Below are 26,414 nucleotides of genomic sequence, written 5' to 3'. Positions count from 1 at the left end.
CACCAAGTTTGTGGGGCTGTATAAACAGACCAGAAGTCAACTGTACAGAAAAGCTTTGCTCACCATACATTAGAATGAAGCAGAACATGGTCTTTTCATTGCTACCAGGTACTTCGTTAGGAAAGAATTTCTGCAGCAAAATAACCTTACCCTGCGGTAGCATGGGTACCTCAACTCTCAGGGGGTTGAGGCTGTATGTTTACTTAACAGGAAATAATGAATAGAAAGGTGAAAAACTTACCAAAAAAAAAAAAAAAAAAAGTTACTTACTATAACCAAGCCAATTGCAAGTACCAGCGCTCTTATTTTAGTTCTGTGTAGGTTAAGAAAGCTAGACACCTCATGCATACATATAGGTGAAAGAAACAGATTTTCTGTTCTGTTACAGATTTTATTTTAAATGACTGTCTCTTACTGCCCTGGTTTCTAATTGCTCGTGATCAGGAGTAAATTAAGATGCACATAAAATGGACAGCTTTTCTTTTAATGCATAAAGAAAAACACAAATGAAAATTGGAAAGCACACACACTAACAAGAATAATATCCTATTATGTTTTTCCTCTCCCAACTCTTCAATAAATGTAAGAGATGCTGGTTCCTTAAGACCCATGTGTTTTTAGGTCAAAGGCATCAATTCTTACAGACATGCAAACCTATTCCCTATAAAGCTTTCCTGTTTCTTCAGGAAAGAAGAAACCCATTCTTCAAAATCATCTACTTGTGGCACATACCTCTTCAATTCTAGGTAGCAAAGAGAAGAAATGAAGTCATGACTGTAATAAACACCTAAGAAGGGAAACCAGATTGGAAACTTTCTCCACATTTCCATGCAATCATAAAACAACTACTTGGTTTTGGTGTCAACATTGGACCTAAATCATACTTGAATACGGATATACAGTGATAAATAACACAGAGAAGCTCAGCACAAATGTTGAGGCAGAAATGACGCCATTATCTATAGGAAAAGTAGTGGATTAAAGATACATTTTTATCTTAGCATAATCCTATATAGCAGTGTTTTCAGATGATATCCCAGCCAGAAGTATGTGAAATGTTAGCAATTATGTCATAAGTGCAACTCAGGAACTCACGAACAGATGAATAATCAACAGCTCATTGATGACCTCTACTCTTTTCTTCAGCACAGTGTCTCATTACCTTTGACCATGTTCTGTTCAGACATCAAGATCTGAATGCAGAGAGTTATCTGAGGGACACAGCCCTTGTAAAAACCTTTGAAGGATCATGCACTATGTGTTTCTCTGCAATTAAAGGTACTTCAGGTACCCTGTTTCACTGAGAGGAGTCACAAGAAGATTAATACACTCTGGCAGAAATTCTCCTGAATATGTTGGATTTTGAGGGTGGATGAGGAGAAGGAACACTGAACATCTTACAAGCTTGTTTTGTGTGCTCCTGCTTTTGTTTGTTCTGTTATGCTCATTATTTTGTTCTTGTGCGTGTATTTGTATCTCTCTGTCTGGGTGTGACTGGAGACAATTACTAATACTTTCTTTAGCATTTTCCACTAATAGAAAATTCACAGTATTGCTTGCTTACTCATGTCAGGTTTAGAAGAAGCTTGTTAAGTATACAGAACAATTGCTTGATTGCTCACACATAGCCTAATGCAGCACTTTGTGCAGTGTTATAAAATCACTGTCTGCCTGATTGTCACTATTTGGAGACAGTGCTGGAAGACATTGCTCTTGTAACCCTAGCTGTGTAAGTATGTTAGTATGGCCTTTTGTCTGGGCTAATAAAGTTGCTAATGTGACTCTATCATATCTGGTGCCAGAGTTTGCTTTAGTATATTTGCATAGCACTGTACTGTGTCATATAGGTCATAGGAGCCAGCCTTAGCAGAAGAAAAGTATTTACCAGCATTTGCTTTTCCATATGATTGTATGATAGTAGAATAGAAAGAGAAATATGTTGGAACTCTGTTCCTGGACAATTATAAATTATAAAAGAATGTGAATGGAAAAAATGCATGGGCTAGATTTTTACCTCCATCCAATACTGAAGGCATCTTGGAGTTCAGAGCTCCTATTTAGTTCTAAGCCATGTTTTCTTGACCTGCTACTAGCTACTCATGATCCGCACTTTCAAAGAATTTCTGAAGGGTGTTCACATAAAACTTGAATTTAACTGTTTGCACATGCAAATCCAGATGCAGTTTCTTGTTTTGAAACATTAAGGTATCACCCCAACACATGAATAAGGCACTTCTGAAAATACTTAGAAACTGAATTTTCTCCTCCCCACTGATACACGTGAGCACAGCTCTACACCCATGTGCGTAGCAGCTCAAGATCAAGAGTTTATCAGCAAAATAGCACCAGAAACATAGAAAACACACTGCACCTCGTGGCTGAAGTCCTTGACACCAATTCTGAACACATTTTTCTCTAAAGTTGAAATACTCTTTAAAGCAAAAAGCATAAAACTGCACTGAAAAATGTAAGAACAAATATTCATTATCACAGAGAGCAGAATCCCAAGCATGAAGGCATCTCTCAATGTGGAAGATAGCACATAGGCATTAGCTTTCCCTGACAGATGACCTTTTTCAACCAGTCAAAATAAACAGTAAGGTTTATACTGTGCTGTCAGAGACACCTGAGGCATGCACTCACACCAGAGTATACTTAGATTCTGTATCTCAGAGAGAAGATACAGGTCTATAAAGGAGAAAGCCACAGAGAACAGTAAGAGTCAGCAGGGTGCATGGTACAGGCTAGTACCTGCATTTTCATTTGTTCTGTGTAACTCCTGCTTTGTTAGAATATAAAGGTGCAAACTTACAACAGTTTGCGTTCAAATTAATTTTTCATTTGTCAGGTTGCTTCAGACACAAAGTAGGATTTTTATAACCCAATAACACAGACTAATGTAAGTTAATGAATGTGTTATTAGAGAACACGTGAAATCTTTATTAATGCAATCTCAGTTTGAATCTGCAGGATCTTTAAAAGGCTGAATTCAAATAATCCTTTTACCTAAAATCACATCTATTCATTAATTTCAGTGTTATTTTAAAAAGCATTAAACTAGAAGACTAGTGAATAAAAAAGCTCAGACATGTACTCTGGTATTTTATTAATTTATTCCCCTTCACTGAAGGTTTTATTCAGTTTGCATCTATATTCCCTGAACAGTAAAATCCACATGAAAAGAAAATACCATTTTGGATTTTCTCCATGACTCTTCTTCCTAGGGATTCAACCACTTGAGACACATTTTCTGAATTTGGGAAACAGAACCAACGTCACCTGTTCTTTGACAGCTAGGAGAGCTCTGTTTTCAAGTGCACATGTGGCAAAATGATATTTAATCAATGAACACCAGGACTTTGAATGTTTTCTGTTTGGCAGTGCTTGCTTTTTAAATCACCCAGATGCTTCTCCCCCTTTCACTTTTTAGAAAGTTCTTACAACCTCTTTTCTTTTATACACATTTTCCCCTATGGACTTGGCCTAGAGTATATGATTGTCTTCAAAAAGTACTAAATAATGGCCAACACTCAGACTGGAAGTCCTGTCTGCATGTTGTCAACACCATATACACTTGGTCTGTACCCTCATAGTTAGACCAAAGAAACCCAGCTTGTAGCAGAATGGCTCACTAACAAGGACAAAGATAAGGATATGCAGATAGCTAACAGGAGAGAGTCATGGATGAAGAATCCTGAAAAACTGTATTTATTTGTAAACTTGTCTGGATTGCAGAAAGTGATTCAAGTTACATAGTTTCCTATAGTATTAGATCCAGAAAAGTGTACTTTTCAGAATAATAGTTTCAATGGTACAAATACCAATGGTTTCTTCTAAGGAAGGCATCAAGATGACTGATTTGCCAACCTGTAGACAGATGCTGTCTGAATTACAGCGTTTCATGTAAATACCTGTATGGGGAACTCTCATTTCTAGAGCACAGCTGAGTGCTTAGTTCTGCTCAGTTATCTCGGTTGCTCCTGTAGCATCCAGACAATTGGGAAAAAAAGCAATTAGTTCTTACCTACCAAAGACTTCTGCTCTTCTGAAGGCAAATCATAAGCAAACTAGGTAATTCTTACTGAAAAAGGTCTGCTTTTGTAAAAGTATTCATGCGCCTCTGATAAGGCCTTCCCTCCAGCTGTTTCCAGTGTACAAAAATTCAGGTTTAATGCTGACATGCTGGTACGCCAGAGCTCACATCTCCTTGACAGTGTATAAGTATGTAAGAAGTTACTGATATCTGCAGTTACTGGACAGAATGGAGGAAACACCCTTGAATGCTTAGACAAATAAAAGAGATTGATAAATTTTAATTTCCTGGAAGGTGCATCATTAATGAGCATGCTTAGTGTTATTTTAAAATATAGCCCTTGCAATTATTTTCATAAACACATCAGATTAGTACAATTGGAAAACAGTGTTGTTTTCTTTAAATATAACCTTTGCAGAATCTTCAAAGACATAGCACGAGAGAAGCATGGTGGAGGGAAGAAAATTGCTTATTTTAATAAAGAGAAGAAATAGATGTCTTTGTAGTTCTATACATTTCTAGGAGAAAGAAAAATAAAAACAAACAAAAAAAACTTTTTCATATTAACATATCATGGAATTGTCAGTCCTGAAGCACTTTGAGTTTTAACCCCCACATAGATCACAATCTGGAGGAAAGCTTTTGATGTAAAAGACTTTGTTACCCATTGCTTCTCAGAAGGGCCCAAGCTGCCCATTACTACATTCTCAGATTTCTAGGCATCCTTTCTTAGTTTCTTTTTTTTGGATGTTGAGGAGAGCAAAATCTTCCTCTCTGTGACTTTTCTTCAAGAATTAGTCTATGGTTACTGAGTATGGAATGCCAAAAGGAACTTATAAATGAAGTTACTAACGTGGGCCTAAAACAATATCTGCACAGTGCTTGTCTGAAGGAGCCTGAGCCATCACCGATCTAGATCATCACTCTGCCACAGTACTTTTGATCTAGAACTATGAATCTTAAAAGTGACTTTAGCATATTGTCAATACATGTCTTGAGTCATCCATTTATAAAACCAAATAATGGTATTTCTCTCATCTCGGGTATTTTGTGGAAGAAATATAAATAAACAGTGACATGCTTTAATATTTCAAAGCCACAAGTCCTCTGCATAAATATCACCATCAATCCCATCCAAGTGTGACTGTATGATTAAGAAAAATGTTCTGGACTACCACGTATGGTTGCAGATTTTCTGCAGTTACCTAGCTAGCTCAGATAATGTAAGCAGCACAATGTTGCATATGATGTAAGCACAGAATTTGGTGCAGGGCAATATGCTGAAATTAGAACTTGCAGACCATAGGATCATAAGGAGCTCTCTACTACTGCTGGTGGCAATCCGTAACAAGGCTGATTTTCATATACCTGTGCAGAATGCTACACTCAGACCCCAGGGCACTTAGCCACCACCCTGGCAGTGTGAGAAGAACATGGTCATTGAGATTCATAACTTGTAATTTACTGATGGTTTTCTTACATAATATAACACTGTGACTGGGTATGCACACGGATGGAAAAAAACATTCAGGTACCTCTCTGGTTCAGCCCCAAACGGTGAGAAGGAAGAAAGCCCCTTCTACGTTAGGATGCCTTCTTCTATGAAGAGGAGTTAGGACTTCTGTCTGCTTTTTTTTCTTGGGCTTGGGTCTTGTTGCTTCCTGTTCTCCATATATAACCAGTGTTGCTGCTGTATGCAGTCCACCTTAAAGACCAGACGGAAATTTTGAGAGGCTCTGACGGTGTTAGATTATTCACCCTTAATCTTCCAAACACTCATACCACCACAAGCTAGTCAAGTGCTGCAGATTTTGCATACATTAAGAAAGTGTCATTCACTCTAAAAGCTCAGAGCTGAGCCAGATGGCACATCTGACTGCGGCGTCTATGAGCCACCGTGCTACTTGTGTGAAAAGTAGAAAATGAAGCATCATGGAATGAGACTACCAGAAACCCCTCTTGCTGCTCTTACCTAGAGAAGCTGTTGTCATCTAAATGGTGTGACTATTGGATGTTGGCTTGAGTAAACATACAAGGTTAATTGCTCTGTTATCATTCGTTATAAATAACGTAGCTGATAAAAAACAGAGTGAAGTAAGAATCATGAGCAAAATGGAAGTAGCACCTTGAAATGCTGTGATTTTTTTCTTCAGTGTGCACACATATAATAGTTCCTTCTGCAGTTGGAATTAAATGCGCATGAGTCAGCCTATCCGATATCAGTAATTACAGCTATAAATGCACAACTATTACGCATTCAGCTTGTGTAGCTTGGGAGTAGTCTACTCTACCAGGAATGAGAAGGTCCTAAGCAGATGCTAAGGCTTTGTCACCATCCTTGACTGGAAAGCAGGAAAGCCAGCCATCAGAGTTGCACCCCTGAAAGCAGCAGTGTTAAGGCCGTGGTCATCCCAACACCCTGTTGTTTGTGTGTTCATTCTCCCAGCTTCCTTTTCACATTCTTTCATCTACACTGATTAAACATGATTTACACATTTACAGCCTTCCTGACCATCCTCCTCAGGTATGCCGCTGTCAGGCCTGCAAAACACAAACGTGGCAAGTAGGTGATGCACATACTTGGATAGGGATTAACCACCTGGACTTTTGTCACCCTGTAGGATGCCTTTGTAGTGACTTTTCTGGTGCAGTCCCACTCGGGGTGTACAGGCTCCCTGGCGGCCTGCCCTAAAGCAGCGTTAGGTGCGAGGCAGAGCTCCAGGGCAGGCAAGCGGCCGGAGAACGATGGCAGGACCGCGAGCACTGGTGAACCCACCAGCCTTTCACCCCAGGCTGAGAGGCTCGGCCCCAGACGGCAGGCCGGCCTGCAGGAGCGTTGTGCCTGCAGCGGGACGCCCCCTTCCCTCACCCCTCACCTCATCCCTTCGGCGTGGAGGTGCCACGCAGCACTGCCGGGCCCCTCACCGCCGCTGCCCCACACCGCCCCGCACCGCCCCACGGCCCCTCCTGCAGCCAGGGATCGGTTGGCGGCCGGTGAGGGCGCTCCACCCGCCCTCGGGGCGCCGGGCGAGCAGCGGGCGGCCCCTCCATGCCGCCCCGGCCCCCGGCGGCGGAGCGGGCGGGAGGAGCCGGCCCCCGGGCGGGGCCGGGGCCTGTGCCCGTACCCGTAGCCGGTGCCGTTGCCGTGCCCGCCACCCGCCGCCGCGCACCGGAGCTAGAGGTGAGGGCGCTGCGAGGCGGCTCGGGGGCGGCTGGGCTGGGGCTGAGGCTGAGGCTGGGGCTGGCCGCGGGAGGCGGGCGGGAGGCAGACGCCTTCCCCTTCCCTTCCTTCCCTCCCCTCCTCGCCCCGACCCCCGCGGCGCACTGGGGTGCCTGCTTTTCATTTTTGATCGTCCCTCTCCTTTCGTTTTCATTTGCTGAAACTGCTCAGCCCCGGCTGTGTCTCTGTGGCACCGCCGAGCCCGGCCGCCGTGCTGAAGCGGGCCCCGGCCCGCAGCGAGCGCCCCCCGGTAGCGGGGCGGGGGCCCCAGGGGGTCCCAGCCGGCGGGGTCCCGCCCGGCTCGGTGCGGGTGCGGCGGGCACCGCTCAGCCGGGGCCGGGCTGCGCCGCGGTGGACGGGGCTGTTCACCTGCCTCGAGCCCTGCCGGCAGCTGCGGAGGGAGCCCTCGGCGTGTGCGGGTGGACCGAGACCTTCCCGAGATGCTGTTTTTCCTGGAGGCAGCCCGTCAGCAGAGAGCTGTTTAAATGGTAAACTTGCCTTTTAGCGCCGTGAGGTTGGCTCTCCTCTGACGGCGGTGCTTCCAGTACCCCGCCTAGGTGATCGTCTGTCTTTCCTCCTCTTCAGTGCTGCTGCTTTGAAACGGAGCTACCGGTTGGTACATGCTGTTGCTGTAGGAAAAGTCCGTGCAGTGCTGTGTTGGCTCTCCCAGAGGAAATGTAAATATACTTGTTTCATGTTGCTCCTAAAAGGATATCGCTTGAGGTGAAGGAACAGTTTCTTCTGGTTTGATAGAGAATTATGTATTTATGTAAATGTTTTGAGCTGGCATTTGGGTGATGCAAGGTAGAGGAGGGCTCAGATCAAAAGAGAAAATACAGAAACTCATCCCAAGTTGAACCTTACGTAAGGAGCATTGGCAGTTTGGGTGTTAGTGAATGTGAATGGTAGAACCCACATTTTCTAAGTCTCAGTGTAAATTCATAGGTTGTTTGTCCCGTGGTTATGATAGAGATGCTTTGTAATAAGGTTTGTTAAATGGTCTCTCAAAATTCTTTGATCTTCAAAGCAGAGAATACACGGTCTGATGAATGCCTGGTATAGTAGCGACTCTGACTCTTCCAGCACTTTAAAAGAAAATAGCTTTTAACTGCTCTTCCTCCACTGAGATAGTTTCTCCCATTCTTAATGTACTCTTTTGCCTGTAGCTATCTCAGAATTGATGGTGGAAAAAAATGAGCACAAATATTCAAATCTATTTTGTTTCTAAAATTCAGTTTTCAGAAGATAATTAATGTATCTTGGAAAAAAATGAAGTGTGCATGCAAAAATGTGCCTTTCCCCTCTTCTTATTTAACGTACTTAATCTCTCTTTCCTGGATTCCTCCCCTCCTCCGGTTAATTAAAGCATGGAGTGGAAAATCATGTTCTAAGTTTAGGAATTGATCCTTAAGCTGTTAAAAACAGTGGGGTTCACTGACTTCATGTGTTAGTGCTAGGTGCTTGGTAAACTTGGTGCTAGGTTAGGGCACCAACTGTTCATAATCTTAATTATGTAGTCAGGTCTTCCCGGTGTCAGGAGAACTAAACCACAGTGTATAAGAATACGTATATGCTTACATGGTTTGCTGTAAAGTGTTTGTATGTTTATGGAGTGGTATTAAATATTTTTCTTTATTTTTTCATACCAAGTCTGTAGGTAGATAAGGAAAATTTTGTGCTTTGACACCGGCCGAATGGGATAGAAACTGTAAAAATACTTTCTTTGCAGCTTGCATAATGTGGTCCATATATTGTTGAAAAAGTGCTTATTGATGCTTGCAGCTTCATGTATACAGCGTGTGCTCTGGGTGTTTACAGTCCCTGTAACCAAGGCATGTCAAGTGCCTTGGCATTCTCAGAGGCTACAGGACAGAAGCTGGCAACAGCCTCTCCTTAGGCCGGGGCAGCTGCTTGTAAGGGGCTGCCTCCCCTTCTTCCCCCAACTCTTCTGCTGGGTTATGAGGGGAGAAGAGAGCTGGTGCAGTCTCTGTGCAGTTTTCAGCATCCTGCAGGACATAGTGTTGGGCTAAGTGTTACTGAAGTTTGTCTTCTTGGAGAACATGTGCTGGTTGTTGCTGCAATGTGAGCCTTTGGTTACTGCTGGTGGTTACGTGGTGCTATAGTTGAAATTTATATACGGCAGAAGCTCAGTTCCAAACTTCACACATCAGGCCAAATGAAATGTGCACTTAGAAGCATATAGATGGGCAGTTTGGTAGATGTTGTAATATTCAAAGCCCCTGATAGCTTAGAACTGAGTAGCAGAGTCAGCATGAGTTAAATGCAATGAAATGCTGTTCTAAATCATAGAGTCACTGAAATATCCTGAGTTAGAAGGGACCCACAGGGATCGCTGACAGTGCTAGGCAGGAATTGGGAAGAGGGCTCCTCGTACCTTCCCTGCCATCTGGTCTAAGTTACAGATCAGGCCATTCGTCATCCTCTAGGTGTCATTTGTGTTTGAGTCCCTCTTGTACTGTACTTGCTTGTTGTGGGCCCACGCCACTGATACTCTGAATTTTATTTTCCCTAAATAGATCAAGTGTCTGATGTGTCATTGCAGATTCCTGCTGTGGTTATGAGGTCATGCGTCTTGTCTTATTCTTCACGTTCGTATAGTCCAGAAAGAGCTTTTACTCCTTCTTTGGGGAAAGAAACTTCAAGTCCTCCTTCAGGGAGCTGGAAACCCTATCTTTTATCTTCTCTCTTCGTTCTCTGGTTGTGAACTAAAAAACTATATCATCCTGTTGCAAGGTACAATGTCTTCTATTTTTACTGTTATCTCCTCCTTGCTGTAAAACTGTTTTATTTGTGATCAGCAAAGTAGGGGGAAGTTGAAGATGTTTCACTTGACTTGTATATTTTCACCATTGTCCAGGCTTGCATTTTTTTAAACTTTGAAACAGTAGGTTTTTTACAATTAAAGGTAATGGTAAGCTAGCATTAGTGTATTTTTTTTAAGTGTGACAAGGCTATGATCTGTATCATAGTCAAGAAGGAAGTTATTTGAAAACTGACTGCATGGTGCTGTGCGTGTGCACAGACAGGGCAGTTCTGTCAAGTAAAGCAAGTACTGGACAATGGCCATTTTATTAACTGCTCATTTTTATTGTTAGTTCTGTCTTCAATACTCGTGTTGTCTGACTGCATGCCATCCATCCAGCCCCCCTGTGTTTGGCACCCTTTGTTTTTGATGTCCTGTCTGTTACTGCAGTATTTGAAATTCTGTAGACAGAATTGGTAGTGATATATACGCTTTAAAGTGTCTCTTTGAGGCTGAGTAATGTCTTTATTATAAGTACAGAAGCTGGGACACCGAGGCTGAAATGCTGTGCCCCTACGTTCAACTAGTGCTGTGTAAGAAGTGTGTGTCTGCAGATCACATCCCAGTGTTAATAAGAAGATTTTTGTCAATCATAGAACTAACTCATTCTGTGAAAAAAGTCCTGGGGATCCAGACTTTGGTTCCATTTGACCGATTTTGTCACTGTACAGAATTACTGAGTTGCAGGATTCCTGCACTTGAAACTATAATTTAGAAGGCCTAACTTAGTGTCCTTCGGAAGTTCAGAATATGATCACAATTAATACAGTGGATGAAAATACACAGGTGGCTTGATTACACAAATAGTTAAAAAATTGAATACCATTCGGCAATAGAAATATTGCTGTAATTTACAAAAGCAATTGTTAAATCTTTTTTACATCTCCCGAAACATGGCAGCGTCATTTGAACTGGAGGAAACTGCTAGCGTTTAAGTTTATAGTTTGATGAGCAGTAATGGGATGTTGCCTTCAGCACTAAAGCTGACAAAATACTACAGCTGTTATGGCAGTTTGCCACTTTTTTGGCTGTGGTTGCACAACTGTTGTTGAGGCTTTGTGATAATATCAGATCACTGAGCTGATCTGAGTGAAGAATAATTGCAGGAACAAAAGAAGTTGGTGTGGAGGAAAGCTGTTTCTTAGCTAGCTCTTTCAGTGGTGCAGTTTGCTGGTGTGGCCACTTGCAGGGTTGCACTATGAACTGGGGGGCGTGCAAACAGCAGTGGGGACGTGGTAGAGACCTTTCAGCTTCTTCAGCTCCTGAGAAAACTGCATGTGAGGTTGCTGTCAGCACTCCTGTAATCCATTCAAGAGAAGGCAGTGTGCTTGGCTGCAGCAGCTGCTGCCCACGCCGGGTGCCCAGCCTGCATCATGGTCCGGGTCACGCTTTGCACACCTGCTGGGGCTTTCTCTGCCAGCAGCTGTACCACAGCAAAGTCCCTGGGCAGAGCTGTGTCTGCAGGGGAGTGGACAGGCTGGATTCTCCTGGGCTGCTGCATGCACAGAACTTCCCGTCCCTCTCTATCCGGGAAAGTCATTTGCTTATTTCTCCTGCCGAGTTTGTTTTCACGAGAAGTTCTTGGCCAGGGTACCCGTGTGAGTCAGCTGAATGCCAGCTAAATGACAGCCTAATCGTAGCAGGGGTGTGCCTATCACTCCTCGGGTCTCAGCCTAGCAAACCCTGGCAGCTGGGGGAGCGGGGTGGTGCTGATGGTGCTGAGCTGGTGGGGGCTCCTGCCCTGTTCTGGGGCTGGGGCCCTGTGCTAGGCTCTGGCCTCTGCTGCTTTGCTGCTGCTGACTGGTTTCCCAACACTGGAGCAGCGTTCTCATTCAGATACATAACTCCTGTGAAGTCTCCTGCCATTAGCCACACAGACCACGAGAGTGGTCCTTTTGGCTTCGTTATAAACTACTGTTTTTCCCCAGATCTAAAGTTGGTGGTTTGGGTTTTTTTAGGTAATGAATTGGATCAACTGCATGTCTTAAACTGTGGTGTGCTGATTACTGCTGATTTTTAAGGCAACAGTAGGGTCACAGGCTGCATGTCAATTTTTTTATTTTTTTTTTAGCTCACTAACAGTTTTTTCTGGTCTCTAAATGATTTGGAGTACTGTTTGCAATCTGTTGATTTACAACATTTGAGAAATGGATTTTCATTGTTTGCTTTTTTTTTTTTTTCATCCCCAGCAAACTCAGTTATTGGTAGACTATCCTAAGCATTCAAGACCCAGAGAAATGGGGGGCAGCCAGCTTCTTATTTGTATACCTTAAAAATCCCATGCAGCCACCACTACTGCCAATCTCCAATTAGAAGATTAATGAAGACATTTGAGGGGGGTGTCAATATGAGCATTTTCATGTTTATGTACCTTCCCTAATCCAAGCTGTAAATTGTGTAGGGTTTTAATTGTGTAGGGGAATTTAGAATTTTATGTGCTTTCTGGTATGGCTTTATACAAAAATCTTCAGAGGATGATTGAATTAAATAGAAGGATTGTAGGATTCTGGGGATTTGTACATTGAAAGATTCTGCAGATGTTCTTTTCCTTTGTAGCTAATTAGAGTTCTGTCTTGTTTTTGATGTGTCATGCATCAGGTGTTTTTGCCTGAGAGCGATGTAATCTTTGTATGAGACCATGCCCAGGTTTATTGCATGTCAGTTTGCGCTACGTAGCTTGTTGGTGCTTCCTCCTCAGTGGAAGTGTGCGGGTTCAGTGTTATGCGCTTTATCTGCCAGTATTTGACAACAGAAAGGCTGTGATGTTTTTAAACTTCTGTGAAGGGACCAAAGCAATCTTGAGTAAGAACACTGAACTTTATTGTCAGTGTTTTGTTACTGGAGCTAAGTTTTTTGGATCACTTTGTTATTTAAAGTTACTTCAGTGTTAGTTCTGGCATTCAGAATTCGAGTAAGAAATGGGTCAAGTGTGTCACAGACTTTAGGCTTCAGTGAGACTTTACTTGTTCTAATGGCTCACAGATTCGAGAGGGATGGTGTACTGGTTTGTTTAAATATTTTTTTTTTTTTTTGCTGCATAATCCTAAAAAATCATCGCTAAGGCAATAAATAATCCTATTCAGTGATTCATTAGGAAAGTTTTTTTCCCCCAGGGTGTCTGCTTCCCATATTAGAATAGATTTGGAAATCTATTTTGGCAGCTGTTGGAGAGGTTTCCATGCAGTGTAGTCTTTCTGGCTCATGACTGAAGTTAAGGATGACTGCACCTTACCTTCTTCATAGTACAAAGCATAACCAGCAGATCCACACCCGTGGGTACTCCTAACAACCTTCTGTGTTTGCTTTGTGGTATATTTTACGTGAGTCTGTTCAGAGAGAAGAGGGGTTGGTTCTGATTTGTGGGGTGTGGGGGTCTCCTACAGAGTCTACCCAGCTCTGCAGAGGTAAAGTGGTACTTCTGTGGCTCTGAGGGTGTTGTTCATGCTCTGGGTGAGTAATCTGGAAAGAAAATGGAGTGTGATTTACCTTGCATTGAGGAGCATGCCTTTAGGTCAAACTTGGGCACCCAGGTTCTGCCAGGGCTAGTGCCTCTCCTTGGTTTTAACTCATGTGAAAGTCAGTATGGTTAATTGTGTAAGGTACATTGTGGTACATGAGGACAGGCACACACAGAAACCTTTGAGGGACTGGTACTTTTGCCCTTTATTCCCCACTCAACTTCGCTTTCAGAATGGTAGTGGAAGATCCTGGGAGGACAGAGAGACACCCATGAAGTTCAGTCACTCTGTTCAACATGGAAACAAAGAAGTATTATGAAGAGGTTTTTGGCTAGGAAACAGAAAACCCTTTCATGGGTGTCCACAGCTTCTGGTTTTGTTTTTAATACAAACATGATGATGTAACAGGTCATCTTATTAAATAATGATACTTGTACATTTTATGTTACTGGGTTTTGTTTACACTGTAAAGCCTTTGCCAGCTATTCATAGATCACACTACAGTAGGACACTGAATTATTAGCAAATGATGTTGCTACGTATTTCTGAGTAGCAATAGAAATCTGAGTTGAAACCTTACTTTGCTTCAGGGCTTTGCACATCTTCATACAAGAAGTAGTTGGACTCATCCTGGATGAGTCCTGGATGTGGCTGAGTCAGGATCGCTCTCTTTTCAAGATCACTTTTTCTCAAGTCGTAGTACTTCTGCTGTAATGTGTGGTGGTCATCTCTCACAGAGATGTGGTGCTGCTGGGACTACTTCAGTCATATCAAGGCAGAAGAACATAGAAAATATGGAATTCAACTAGGAGATACTAAAAATACCCCAAATGAAAACACAAATGCCTGTGTAACTTTGATACCTTTTAAAATTCTGTTGTAATTAGACAAAACAGCAAAGTTAGCAGAAGCTTTACTGATATTTTTTACCAAAAATTTAACTAATTTTACAAGAAGCTTACCAAAAATTTCAGACCTCTTTAATAAAATATTTTGTACTAATTCAGCAGAACCTCTTAAATAGAAATGTAAGTAGTAAATTGCTTTTGTTTCATTTATGTAGGAACACCTGTTAAAATGTTCATTATGAAGTTCACTTTTTATTTATTTATTAATTCAAACTTGGAGTTTCAAAGCTGGGACTTAAAGAACAAGTAGTTTGTAACTATAAATATTTAGGTTAAGATGGTTCATGTGTTGTTTCACATCTGAAATGTACTCTTAAGGATGCTTTATTCAAACTCTTATGCCTCAGTGTTTGTAGAAGGAAACTCCAACAGTCAGAGAAGCGTCCTACTTGTTAGCTCAAAATGTTAATTAAGTCTTGGAGCACTGTAAACTGTCATCTATTCTGAGACCCAAGCACTCTGCCTGGAATTAAGTAGAACACAGGCGACTAATTTTGAGCTGTGGAGCAACATTTTAATTGTTTGCATATGTTAAAGAGCAGATTTAGCATACTGTAGTGTTCTCATGCAAAAGAGCCAAGAAACATACCAGTGCTTAGCTAGGCTGGATGTTTTGTAAGGCTGTCCCATGCCTTTATTTAGGGTTTACAAGAACGCTTCTGCTCCTTTTGGTTACAGTAGTGCTAGAGAGCATAACAATTCTTGTTGTGTTTTGGTGTGTACCTATATATTACTTTTGTCATGTACTTTGTATACACTTACACTAGAGCCTGAAATGTTTCTGCAGACAGACAGACCCCACCTAGCATTGTCTACCTGATTTGACTATCCGTTTGTAGCAGATGAGTAAAACCTGAGGTTTTGAGTAGTGAATGAATACTTTTAGTCAGGTGCAGCTTATATAGCCTGCAATGAAAGCAGTGTTGTCCTCATTAATGTCTCCTTACCTCGCCTAACTAGGTTATTATTAAGTGAGCACAAGCCCTCCTGTTGTGCTTGAATTGACTAAGAGCTAGTATGCAAAGCCTCAGTGTAAAAGCTTCGACTTTCAAACCACTCTTATGAGTTACTGGTTCTTGATATTGGTTCTTGAAGAGCTGGCATCCAAAACATCAGTGTAAAAAAAGGAGCATTTCAAACAACTCTTCACAGGTACTGGTTCTTCGTGCTGCAGCTCAAATTGGGATTACTGTCTTCTGTTAGCAGCTGAACTGATCAATTACTTTCATCTTCCCAATAGCAATCTGGTAGGTCATTATTCCATTCCTAAGTAGCACTCTGACTTTCCCTTTTCTGTATAAATTGGGGGGGGGTTTTTTTTTTTTTTTTTTTTTTTTTTTTTTTTTTGCTCTTAATTTTAAGAGATACTGTGCTTGCCTTAGAAAGGCTGAATGTGTTGCCATATAACTTTAGCTTTCAAAACTAAGAGAGGCAATTGTTACCTTGAAGTTTTCAGAGTGAACATTAATGGTATTTTCTAACTATGTGAAGCATTAAAAACCTGGTTTAGAAAGAAGAAGGAGTCATGGTCTGCTATGTCTTTGAGGACTCCAATTTGTAGAATTAGCTGCATTTCTCTGGGATCTGAACTCTGTTGTACTAAAGCTCAAACAGCATTGCATGTTTTGCACCTCTGAGTTTATTTTGAAAAGTCTTCTCAGCGTTTGGCTCTACCCAGCTGCTTGACCTTACCTGGAGGTCAATCATTAACTGGTAGGTAGTCGTGAACATCTGTACAATTACTAAGTGCAGTCACCTTTAGCACTCGCCTTGACTCCTCCCAGGTGGTGTACGCACATTACAGACTGCCTGTTACTCAGGAGCACACTTTGCATCTCACCACTTTGGTCACAGCTCCAGCTTGGTATGAAGGGACCATCTGTGAACACAGGGTGATGAAACCTAACCCAGGCGTTTCCATGCCTTCACGCTGTTCCCGTTGCCTGACGGCCCTCTCATCCCTTGCTCTCCCTGCAGCACAGGCAGGTGCTGGGGAGGTGGGATGCAAGTTTGCACGTTTCTGCTAGCAAGCCCTTGCTAGGTGCGTGCCCTGCAGGGAATGGAGCTCCCACCCAGACACAGCTTTTCCACACGTGTTGGTGTGTCTCCTGTGTAGGTGGTGGCCATGGCTGAGCATTGTGACCATGACTGGGCATTGTGACCAGCGTAGTGCCGTGGGCGCCTGCGTTCTGGGACCTAGTGGCGGAGGTGAGACACCAGCTCCATCTTGATGCTGATGAGTGGCAGCAGGGGAACTTGTGTCAGGGTATGTCACATTTTACCATAAAGGACTGGTGCACCTGCCTGATTCCCAGCTGATTTGGGTCTGTGTTTGGCTTGGAATTGCATTGTTGAAGTCACCCATGTTTGGAGGACTGGGATCTCTTTGATCACAATGTGGTATTACTGTGTAAAAAAGTGTGGCTTCACATATTTCATTCTTCCAAGGTTTATGTTTGAGTAATTAAAAGTTCAGTTTGAAAAAAATGGCTAATGAACAGACATCTTTTTATTAAATAAAGGCACTTACTGAGAACTGTAGGGATAATACAAACTTCTGTACTAATTGTATACTGGAAGCAAAATTGCTTAACTTCATTATTTTGAATAATAACTTATACTGCCAGGTCGTATTCCAGCCTTGATTGTATATGGGCCTTTCAAAAAGGAGGTATTGCAGACTAATCTGTTTTTATTCTTTTTTTCCTACCCTGAGGCATACTACTCAAAATAAAACACCATAGTGGTTTATTTCAGAAATACAAACCACAGCAATTATGATAAAATCTCCTTAAATCTGTTTTTCATGCATGACGCTGTACTAGCTCTTACTTGAGTTGATTCTTCCCTATTTATGACTGCATCCCTGTGCCAGACTGACTTGAACAGAGGCGTCAACCGGAGACAATAATATCAAGCAGTTAATAAGACTTTGCAAAACTGAGAGGGATTTCCCCTTGATTGTGTGGGACTCAGGGAAGAGCCTGAATTTAATATTCGGGTGTTCTCTTTATTTTAATTGAACATTAACTGGTCTATTCATATGTTGTACATTCAGATTTTATAGAACTTTGATTTAATATTAATTTATGTAACTAAAATGAGATCTGAATTTCCCTCAAATCTCTTACTCTGTATGTCCATGTGGGCTTATTTGCTTTGATGTCCAGTCTTTTTAATCCATCTTTTTAATGTCCAGTTTAATGTGCATTGCCAGGATAGCATCATTAGCAGTAACAAACATGAAAGCATACGTGCACATTCTCTGTCCAGAATAGTTAAGCTGTAGCTGAAGATGCCAGTAGCACTTTCATCTGCCTTCAACTGAAGCTAGAGGTGTAATGACAGACCATGGTGGGAAACCATTCATGAGTTGATTTTTTTTTTTTATTTTTTTATTTTGTTAAAAAGTGATGTTAGTAGAATACATTAGCTCTGGTTTGGTATACCTGCAAAGGATGGTAAAGGACATGATGGGAATACCATCCTTCCTTGAACTGAAGGAGCGTGCCTCAAAAACTGAGTTAAGAACAAAAAATGCCTTAGGATACTTTTGTTGGCTGCTGTTGAGAAACGTCTTGATTTTTACACAGACCTTAATAATAGAGTATAACTTGAAACTGTTGTGACAGGGACAGGAGGTTTCTTTTGGAATTCTGTCTTTTGTTGAAAGGTGGACATTTTTCACAGTGTTTGCAACATTGCAATACTGTGGTAAAGCATCACAAACTATATAAAAAATATAAATGTTTTTATAAAGTATTTTGAGGAATGTTAAGTAAGTAGGAATAGTTAAAACTGATACTTAATGCTTCCACTTGCAATGAAGTTTAGGCGAATTATCGATGAAAGGGAAGAGCCTCTGATATGAATTATTAAAATTTTCTTGCAGTAGCAAAAAAAGTCTGTGTTTACTTGCAGCGCTTATTTAGTATTGTTTCTCTTAACTTTTTATGCAGAATACGTTTGAAACAGTGGGGACTATTGTATTTAGAGGCAGGAAAGCTGAAAAGGTTGGGAGCAAACAATTTTGAATTTAGGTGTTTTGCATTTCTGTTAAGTGAAACAACAGGCAGTTGTTGACATACAAAGGAGGAGGATCAGAGTTGTTCTGTGGGACCTCAGAAGTTTTCAGTATAAATATTAATTCTGTGAATTTGTTGCTTCCACCTATCAGTTGTAGATGATGTTCACAAAGTGTTTTGCAAACTGAGAAACACTGTGTAAAAGTGTGCATCTGCAAAGTGAGGATGATACGGTGATAATGTAGTGGAAGTGGGATTTGCAGAAGCACCCCCAGACGCAGAAGGGAGAGAAATCTATTTCTTTGATGTTTTTCTTATAACTTCTGTCAGGTCTGTTGGATACGGTGTTTTGGCCATAAATATATGTGAAGTTTACAAACACAAACTCTATAGAGCACACCTCATGCAATTTTGCATTTTGTTGAAGAATTAAAGCAAGTTGGTACATGAGGAGTTGAGCAAGCTGCAATAGTTCTTGTAACCTTCGTTTGTATGTTTATGAGGCACTGAGTGTAAAAGCATTTCATAAAGCTCATTAACATGGTCTAGGCTTAATCAAAAATAAGTTTTCACTTACTGTTTAAAACCTCTGCTTATGTTGTAAAATTCAACTCTGTACTCTGCATGACAAGCTGCAGTTTAAAGCCTGAGCTTGAGGCTCTAAGTGGGGCTGGGTGCTCAGTGGTACCCGTCTGTGTGCATGGTAGGCCAATGCTGGCGGTGCGCCGGCTTCTGGTGTAGGTTCTGTGTCAAACTCCAGCAGCACAGAGTTAAATTTGTTGCTGTGTAGTATCTGTGCTATCTAATGGACCTTGTCAATGTATTTCATACCATATATTCTATTAGGTGACTTCTTATTTGTCCCTATAAAGTAATGTGTTATATTCTGCTGTGTCTGTTCTATTGACCCATGGGGTCTGAGAATCATACTTAGCAATTACTGAATAATTAGCCAAGCCAGCAGTGGGAGGGAGCTTGTAAGGTCATTCTTGGTCCTTCCATCTGTTCATTTACATTATGTTCAAGAGCATAGGGCTCTCTGCATTGAAAATAGATACTGCAGTGAGCTGTCATTTCAGATATTCAGATGCAATGGCTATTAGATGTAGGGGGGAAAAAAAGTAACACCATTTGTTGCAGTTTTAACTTCGTTGTGCTAGCTGATAGCAAGTAACATAAAGGGATGATGACAGTAGCAAAAGCCAACTTTCAAAGAGTAGAGTTAGCCTGGGAATGGCACATGTGAGATTTTGTCTCCAATGCGATGCATTGTGCTGAATAAATGCAAAAGATGATTAATAAGGTCTTCCTTGTAAATCTGTATACGGAGACAAACTGTATCCCCAGATATCTGTGTTTCACTGGGAGGAGAAATTACCATTCCTGCTCAGTCTGAGTAAGATTGATTTGGATATGGTCCATGAATGTGGTTGGCAGTGCAGCCTCCTGTACCTCTTATTGACAATGTCCTAATTTTCTAGTATCAGTGATCCCTCTCTAGGGAATGAAATACTTCTACCTGTCCAAAGGAAGCATGGTAATTTGCTTATGAAACCCTCCATATTCTTGCAAATTCTTTTATTTTTTCTGTAACAATACAGCCTAAGAATGTCAGTCATTGATGGCAAGTTCAGTTAAACAAGGATTTATACAAATAGAGCACCATGTCATTTGTCTGGTTAGTTGCTTTAAAAAAAATCAAAAAACAAACAAAAAAAACCCACAGATTTAAAAGCTATGGGCCGCTCAGCTCTATTACTGTGTTGCAGTGCTACACATTAAAATTGTACATGATTTGAAATGCTGTGTAAAATTTTGTTGATACCAATTTCTTGATATGAAGAAAAGCTGTTAATATCCATTATAGTATTGGAAAGAGGATCTGTTATTTGTTAACTTGTGATTCAAATTATGTGATGCTTTTTTGAGTGCACCCTCAGTAAGTGTATTCAAATATAAGTGTATTCAAAAAATTTAGTGTACCCTCAGTAAGTTTGCAGACAACACCAAGTTAGGGGGAAGTGTTGATCTGCCCGAGGGAAGGAAGGCCCTGCAGAGGGACCTGGACAGGATGGGTCGATGGGCAGAGGCCAATGGGATGAGGTTCAACATGGCTAAGTGCCGGGTCCTGCACTTTGGTCACAACAACCCCATGTAATGCTACAGGCCTGGAGCAGAGTGGCTGGAAAGCTGTGCAGAGGAAAAGGATCTGGAGGTGTTGGTCAATGCTTGCCTGAATGTGAGCCCAGGTGGCCAAGAAGGCCAACAGCATCCTGGCTTGTATGAGGAATAGTGTAGCCAACAGGGCCAGGGAGGTGATCGTCCCCTTATATTCTGTTCTGGTGAGGCTGCACCTCTAGGACAGTGTTCAGTTTTGGGCCCCTCACCAGAATAAGGACATCAAGGCCCTAGAACATTTCCAGAGAAGGGCTACGAAGCTGGTGAAGGGCCTGGAACACAAGTCCTGTGAGGACTGGCTGAGGAAACTGGAGCTGTTTTTTGATCTGGAGAAGAGGAGGCTCAGGGGAGACCTTACTGCTTTCGACATCTACCAGAAAGGAAGCTGTGGGGAGCTGGGGGTCAACCTATTCTCACAGATGACTAGTGATAGGACTAGAGGGAATGGTCTCAAGATGTTCCAGAGGAGGTTCAGGTTGGGTATTAGGAGACATTTCTTCTCAGAAGGAGCAGTCAGGCATTGGAATGGGTTGCCCAGGGAGATGGTGAAGTCACCATCCCTGGGGGTGTTCAAGGAAAGGTTGGACGTGGTGCTTAGGGACCTGTTTTAGTGGGTGACAGTGGTGGTAGGGTGATGGTTGGACCAGATGATCTTGAAGGTCTTTTCCAACCTTAATGATTCTGTGATTCTACGTCCCTTATAAACATGGCCAAATATTTGCGTTGATATTCATTGTATCTTAGATATTGTAAGATCATGTGTTCATGTATTTGCTACTTAATGTTAATTTCCTAACATTTTAGTTTTTTTTTTTTTTTTTTCTACCAAGTAATAGTCTTATAATATGAAAGTTATATGGGAATAAATTACTTTTCCATTTCTAAGTTCTGATGTTACCTGTTCGGTTGAGGATATTTTGCAGTTCATCACTGCATGTTAGTGACTGCATTTTATAATGTTACATCTGTGTGTTTGTGTATGTATAGTCTTAGAATGTATAACATATTTATAGTATAATGTAAAATTATAAAATATTAAATATATAATGTAGGCAGTATATATGGTAATGTAAATATAGGTATATGTATATAAACTTTGCATATATACAAAAACATTCTTCAGTTTACTTCTGAAGGGTCTTTCTGGAATTGGGTAGGATTTACACTTTCTATATTTCCTTTCAGCCTAATATGCCTGCATATGGTTTAAATAGATACTTTTACAGGGATGAAAAGCATATGCTTTTTTCCCTTGTTTTCAAGTCTGTTCTAACTAGCAGTATTCTTAAAGTCAAGTTGGTTTCTAGTAAAATGGAAGTGATGACAGTAAGTTTGTGAATATTTATTATATAGCTTTTTGAGTTCTGAATTGTGTTATGGTAGGGAATGAGGGTTGTTTAAAGAAGTCTGTTTAAGTAGCATTTTCTTTCAAAATGTAAGAATGATTAAGCAGGCTTGTTTCTTCCACAGTCTTATGATGACTGTAAGAATTTGGATGCATCTTGCATGATTTAAGCTTTAATGTAGGTGCTTAACAGGTTGCTTATGCTGTAGCTGTCTGTTGTTGTCCACAGGAGTGACTCTGTCTCTTGCTGCTCATCTTATTGCTGGAAGGAAACCTAGAGCATATTCTTTAAAGTGCATAGGGCCTTCTTGATGTTTTAACTTGAGAGGGCTTGTAAACAGCTTGTGAACTGCACACCGTATGTATTTCTTAGGCAACTGAGACACTGGAATTGAAAAATACAGCTTCAAGTCACCTTTGAAGCACTAAAGAGAGCTTTGCTATGCTGTCATGAAGCCAATAAGCATAGACTTCTGAGATGTTCTTGGCTATCAAGTAAAGTGGGCAAAGCTGTACCCTCAGTGCTTGCAAACAGTGATGCTTAAGCCTTGAGTTGCTTGGCCAACAGAGTTCATGCTAGGGAAAAAGGGGAAGGGAAAGTCTTTCAGTTATCTTGCTGGCTAAGTGTGAACTATGGAGAAAGAGCAGTGTACTCTATTATAGCATTTGCAAATATGCAGAATTATGCTTTCTGCTACCTTTAGTCAGCATCCAGCAGAATGGTGAGAAGCAAAAATCAATAGCAATTTGTTTCCTGCTGATGTTTGATGAAAATCTAGTTTTCACAGCAGCGGTGGGAAGGTTAAAGCCTGTCAGGGTGTTCAGTGGCTTTTTTTTTTTTTTTTTTTTGGTGTTGAAAGTCTACAAGGGACTTATGTCCCATGTCAAGTGGAATTTGCTTTACAATCCACAACTTTTCTGAAGTGGTGCACCTCTAGATCATGAATTGGAGTATGGATTCTCGGTAGGGTAGGTGGGTGGAGTTGTTTGTAAGGTGGTTTTGCCCCCTTCTCTCTCTTACCGGCAAAGGCAATGAACAGGTGGTAGATATGCTTGTCTGTTTCTCTGCTGACTGATCTGCAAATTGTGTTGCCAATGGAAGGAGAAGGCTGGCAGTTGATCCTTGCCATCTACCTGCAAAGTCAGACAATGTGTTAGTTTAATGAAAAACTGAAGCAGACTATAGGGTTGAGGAGAACAGTGACCTAGAATAGCAAGCTGGTTTATTTTCAGTAAAGCCTGCTTTCATCTCACTTCTCTTCAGCTCTCCCACTCCTCTTCCAACCCGCAATGCAGACAGACTGCAAACACAATTAGGAAAAAAGAGTCTTGTGCATTTACAGTGTTTCAGGAAGCATGTGTAACTCCTGAAATCATTCAAATAAGTGTTTTTAAAGCTGTCAAAATACAGTATTTTCATACAGGACTGTAAGAAACTGAGCTGCTTTTGTAAGTTTAAATATGCCTCCTTTATGCTTATTACTGGGCTGTCTTATAGAAAGTGGTATAGGTTAGTCCTTTCTTGACCTATGGCATATTACAGATGTAATGTAAGGGCCGCGTATTTTGTATGTATTGAATGTAAGGGCCATTCAAAGCAACGTTCCTTAAAAACAGGACCTTGCTTCTGAGTATGTGCTACAAGCAGCTTCAAAAAGTACTAGTGCAACTAAAAATTATTTTTAAAATGTTTTCATGTCAGAAAGCTCAAGTTTTCTTTCTTGTGGTGTTTCCTTAAGTAATATCTCTATTACCCTGCAGGTTTTACTTTTCCAGCTGATTCACAGGAGATGAATCAACTGTTGTAAGGCTGTGCAGAACAGGTAACTCATGCAAATCATCTGACAATAAAGAGCTTTAGCATTGGAGCAATTTAGAGCACAGAGAGAGTATCAGCTGCAGGTTGGGTAAGTGGTAAGTTTCCATTTTGCAGTCTGTTGCAGCCCACACATGGTTTCTCTGTCTGTTCTTCTCTGTGGCAGGGTGTATCCATAAATCACCTGCCTGCCCTGTGTCCATCAAGGCTATCATCTGGAGTGGTGATCTACTTCTTCTGTTCTGTTTTTCTTTGTGTTTTCCTTATTCTCTTGAGATCTGCATAATACGCTTGTATGGTGCAACATTTACAGAGTTCTCTGTAGCCTTGCACCTGTGTTAGATGTGAAGTTGACTGGGCTTTTATGCCCTAAATTGGGGATCATACAGGGTGCTATATGTATGAGAAAAAATGCTAGTGATAACATTAACTTTTAAAAACAATAATGAGGCCCAAATTTTGTCAGACTAGAGGACACTTAATTGATACTACCTTAATGTGTTCTTAATAACTAGTGAAACAAAACTGAGATGTGCATTTATCAACAAAGTGATATATCATGGGGAGAAAAATAACCAAGCCTGTGAAAAGGTCACAACTTCAAACTCTACGTCTTTCTGTTCTTTTAACAGGCATCCTGATGAAATGTAAATGTTGTTGTAGGCAGTCTATAATTAGCTCTTACATGGTATTGTAACCATGTTTTTAGTAGTAAAGAAAGCTCAAAAACTATTTTTTTCTGTTTGTTCATGATATAGGCCTTCTTCTCCCAGCATACTTCTAATGCCGCTACTACTGCTCTCCTCCTACTTTTTCTGAATCCAAGCATTTTTTATGCCATAAGCATGTTTAAATTGGAAAATCAGATTAATTGTGCCCTGTATATATTGCATGATTTTCCACCTAGAAAAAAATAATAGAGGAGTATGCATTAAAGGTTTTATGGACCATTAGGTCTTAATATAAACAAATAAATAAAACCTCTTCTGCAACTCTCATAAGCTCCATAACAAGAAAGTTTTGCTGGTCTCTTCATTGCTGCTCTCATCTACTGCAAGAGAAGCAGTAACCCAACTGAGCCTCACATCCTAAGAGCTGATGAGATAGAAATGGATATTTGAAAAATCAGGATAAGAGGGAAGAACTGGTAAGGCATCTGTTCTCATACTTACGCAGCAGAGTTAACAAATACACATACAGTAGGGGGAAGAGTTTCTGACAGAATTTTTGGAGACATTCTCTATTACACAAATGTTTACAAGAGTCTGAAGGAGTGAAACTGCAATTCTGCAAAGTCCTGGTACAAAATGGGGTGATTCAATCAGCTGCCATCTGTGAATTCAGTGATTCTGAATGGTTGAGAATGCACCCTAATTTTGGCACTCCAATTTCTTCCAAAGCAAAGTTAAAAGAAGCAATAGCAACAGTAATGGTGCCTTTAAATCTTAAATTTAGCTTTTAAACAGCTGATCCTTGCAGCAGTGTGGCTCATATGTAATTTTGGTTTTGGACACAGGGAATAAGGAAAATGACGGGAGTATTATATGTCTGCAGAGGAAGTAAGGATGTCAGAGAATCTGCACTTCCATGATTAGAGGGATCTTTTTGTCCTGTGGGTTCCTGACTATCTGACTAAAATAAAGAATCTCTTCCCATAAGAGATGGACCTATTTCTTAGCTGAAGATGCAAGTGTTGATGACCTAGTAGGTGAGAATTTCTTGTTGGTGGGAAGTGTCACATGTAAGACTGTTTCTACATTTACAACTAACTTAAGCATTTGAGTAGTTCCCTGTTAGACACCTCTGAACTGTGGAGTGCCAGGAGGGTTTCCTCTTGTTACCTTAGGATAGGTCTTGCTGATTACATTTTATGTGGATACTTCTGCAGCTGTTGCAGCTAAGGTGATATCTTTGTTCAGGTTGTGACACAGGTACTTCCACTTGCATTTTATTCTTGTTTTTATTTATTTATTTATTTATTTAAAATAGGACCTCCTTCTGCAAGACGCTAGGCATAGGAGTAATTTTATTTTCATGATTTTGTAAATCAAGTCTGAGTAAAATGGCTGCAGTTTGGCTGGCTCCCTCACTGTTGTTTGCCTCATCTTGTGATTTCTTACAGGGAAACACTGCGTGTTGATGTAAGTAATCTAAACTAAGGCCATAGTGGCACAGGAATTAGGGAAGACATACTTCTACAGAAACAGCATCTTCTTGTTTTTGATCCACCTCTTGGGATGCTTAACGTTGTTGCTAATTATTTTATAAATGTTGTCCAGAGAGACACCTCAAAGGAGTGGGAGTGAAGAGCTCATCATTCGCTTAGTGTTGGCATAATCATTGCACCTTTACTGATATTACAGGCCTGTGGAAATAACGTTGCATGGTGCCAAGTGATAGGAGGAAACTATATTGAGGCAGTGTGTAGTGACAAAGTTGAGTGTAAGAATGTAGTGGTGAAGCTTGCTGATAGAAGATCACACACACTACAGTTTAAAATGATGTTGTTTTAACTTGGACTTGGACAGTTCTTCAATTCATATCTCAAATATAGCACTCATAAAATGGTACATTCTGCAAAAGCCTACTCAGAGGATATTTATGGAC

General features: G+C 41.0%; 1 protein-coding gene across 6 annotated transcripts in view; it reads left to right on the top strand.

Moving 5' to 3' along the window:
- The first annotated feature begins 7,170 nt into the window (after positions 1 to 7,170).
- Positions 7,171 to 26,414, top strand: part of PIP5K1B (phosphatidylinositol-4-phosphate 5-kinase type 1 beta) — a 110,728-nt gene continuing 91,484 nt past the window's right edge. Inside the window, exons 1-3 of one of the 6 annotated variants that reach the window (XM_035310473.1) lie at positions 7,611 to 7,741; positions 7,839 to 7,976; positions 9,791 to 10,007. The gene's annotated coding sequence lies outside the window, so the exon portion shown is untranslated. Of the gene's footprint in view, positions 7,215 to 7,610; positions 7,742 to 7,829; positions 7,977 to 9,790; positions 10,008 to 26,414 lie in introns of those variants that run through there. The other 5 variants (XM_035310475.1, XM_035310476.1, XM_035310474.1 and 2 more) reach the window with 5 other exon arrangements.

This window comes from Oxyura jamaicensis, chromosome Z (genome assembly GCF_011077185.1).
Source record: "Oxyura jamaicensis isolate SHBP4307 breed ruddy duck chromosome Z, BPBGC_Ojam_1.0, whole genome shotgun sequence".
In the NCBI taxonomy this organism is placed as follows: Eukaryota; Metazoa; Chordata; class Aves; order Anseriformes; family Anatidae; genus Oxyura; species Oxyura jamaicensis.
This window is presented reverse-complemented; position numbering and strand designations above follow the sequence as displayed.